Below are 3,045 nucleotides of genomic sequence, written 5' to 3'. Positions count from 1 at the left end.
ACGTCCATATGTGTTTATATATATATATATATATATATATATATATATATATATATATTGTCAGCGATGATAGAGTTGGGCATTAACGCTTCATAGTTCAGCTCTGATCGTTTGTAATCTTTCTATCTCTCATATGTATAATGTTATATTTTTGCACATATATACAACATATACAAACCTTAATTTGATTAATCCTTTTCAAAAAAATTACCTTTCGAACTGTTTTCCAAACAGATTAATTAAATCATTAAAACAATTATCAATAAAACTTTGTGTAACACGCACAATGAATCAAACATTTCTTTAAACTTAAAAGGCCTTATTTCTTCATTATTCCTTAGTCATGTTACTCGTTCAAAGTAATTATAAAAGTGATATGATACAATTTAAGTGTCGTCTATTTTTCTTTTTCTTTTTAATTACAATTCACGCACATCCATTTCAAGAATTATTTGTTAAGCTCAAGTAACACTTTTACCATTTGAACCAACCTATTAGAGTTCACTGAATTCTCATTCCTATGCATATGCGTATGAGATGCTGCTGTACTATGTTAAAAGCATTTTTTTAATAAACAAAACTATATGAGTTTGTGGCATAAATTTCAAACATGCCGGATTTGTACGCTTAAGCATTTCACCCAATTTTTATTCTACGTGTCAGTCAATTACTCAAAAGTCAAAACGGAAAGTGGGCCACCTGTTTTCTTTTTTTATCATTTTGGTTTATCTCTTTTTTTTTTTTTTTGTTTTCGCGACAAGTACTATGTGTTTTTTTCTTTTTATTTATTTATTTGAGAACTTCGGATTAAAGCTATGGGTAAAAACACAATTACACAATTCCCATCGCTTTGGAAGTTTTGTGGGAATTTAGATGGGTTGATGGAGTACTAGAGTGATAAATAGAGTGTTTTAATGATTTTTAGAAGGGAAAAAAAAAAATTACTTTTCATCACCTCTTAGTTGGTGGGTGGGTGTTTGTAATTGCTTCTCTGTTTTCAAAATATATATATATATATTGAAAAATATATATATATTGTGTTTATGTTCTTCAATACATATACACCGTCCATCCTCATTCTGATATATATTTTTAGTACTATTATTAAAAATGTAAAGAGTTTTAGTATTTCAGTATTTATTTATTAATATAAAAAAATATTTACTAATAGATATAAAAAAAAATTAAAAGAGTTTATATAAAACTCTAACATAAATTATTAAATATTAAAAGTGTAAAGAGTTTCAGTATTTCAGTAATTATTTATTAATATAAAAAAAATATTTATTAATTAGTATAAAAAAAATTTAAAAAAAGTTTCAAACTCTAACACAAATTACATTAATATAAGGTGTTTAGAAAAGTTTATCTATTTAGAAGAGTTTATCAAATTACCTATTTATTATGAGTTTTTTAATAGAAGAAAATAAGGTGCTTAAATATTACAAGTTTATAAATCTAATTAGACAAAGAAATATTTAAAGAAAATAAAAATAAGAGTTTTATCCATTTATAAAACTCTAAGTATAAATTACTTATTTATCTATTTGTTACGAACTTTTATTTATTTGTAATTAATTTAAGGTGTTTAGCAGAATTTCTAATTACCTATTCATTTATTATGAGTTTTTATTTATTTTTAATTAATATAGGGCTAAACACTCTAAGACTCCCTAAGGGTTCAATTTATTACCCTCATATCATACCTCACCCAATATTGCTCTCACACTTCCTAAAGTATGAAAAGAGTGAGTTTATTATTATGGGTCAAGTGCAAAAAACACCCCTCAAATATGCATATAGTGTATATCACACCCTTACCGTGCAATAAAACACCCCTCAAGTTTCAATTTGGTGCAATCAAGTCCCTGGCACATTAAAACCAAACTTGACTAAAGTGCCCTTAGTTAACAATTTTATAAAATATATAAAAAAACAAAATTTTGTGCAAAAGACCAAAAAGGACCAGGACTCGTTTTGTTCACCCAGAAACGGCATAGGTATAGATTGGGTCAACCACCCCTCTTTTAAGGAGATTTGGTGATCATCTTTTGGATCTTTCTGTTCATCTAGTTTAGAATGGGTTTGGAGGTTGGATTGGACTCTCTCTCTCTATTCATCCAGTTTTTTTGGGAAGGTAACAGCGACTTGTTTTGCTCACCCAGAAACCCCATGCGTCGCGGCACCGGCAGGCAATGAGAAGCTCGGCTGTGAGCGACGGTGAGTTCGACTTTGATGATGAAGGCGGAAGCGAGCTCGGCTTTGATGGAGCGAAGGCGGAGAGGACGGATGGTGGTGAGAAGATGGGCTCGGTTGTGGAGAGCTTGGCTGTGGAGAGCTCGGCCGTGGATGACTCGGCGGCGAGCTCGGCCGTTGGAATCGATGGCTGGCGAGAAAGGAAGGGCTCGCGTCGAAATTTACACGGGCATGACCAAGATTGTGTGGAGCAAAAGTGTATCATGTACTATAATATAATTTATTTAAATATTATTTGTAAATATAATATTTATTATAATAATCTATATATATTTATATAGTTTAATATCAACAAAATAAAACTATAAAATAAAAGAACCTGTTAAAGTCGAGGCTAGAATTTAATTCTATTGCCTTAAGACAGATACGCCCCGTTACGGTGCTAACGGACTCTTCGGCGTCTATCTCCCAGGATACAACGACTTTTCTTCCTTTAGAAGTAGCACTTCAAACCAATGGAATAGGCGAACCGGCTCGGTGTAGTACTCTCAGTTGAACTCAGACTCGGAGACCAGGATTGAACCCTAACTCGGAGACCAAGATTGAACCCAAACTTGGAAACCAAGGTTCGAACCCAATCCAAACCAGTTTAGGTTGAACCCAAACCAGTGGCTGAACCGAACAAAGATGAATCAGAAAAAGAGAAGAAGATTTCTGAATTGGTGTGTGTTGAAATGAACCCAATGATAGGTATTTATAGGCTTGTTGGTGCCTATTCTGAATGGGTGCACCCATAGTCCGAATGGGTGCAACCATTGTTGACCAATCAAAATTAAAAATCTGTTGGTG

Source organism: Cornus florida, unplaced genomic scaffold (assembly GCF_030987335.1).
Source record: "Cornus florida cultivar Cherokee Brave unplaced genomic scaffold, ASM3098733v1 CherokeeBrave_3.0.0_Hap2_Chr06, whole genome shotgun sequence".
In the NCBI taxonomy this organism is placed as follows: Eukaryota; Viridiplantae; Streptophyta; class Magnoliopsida; order Cornales; family Cornaceae; genus Cornus; species Cornus florida.
This window is presented reverse-complemented; position numbering follows the sequence as displayed.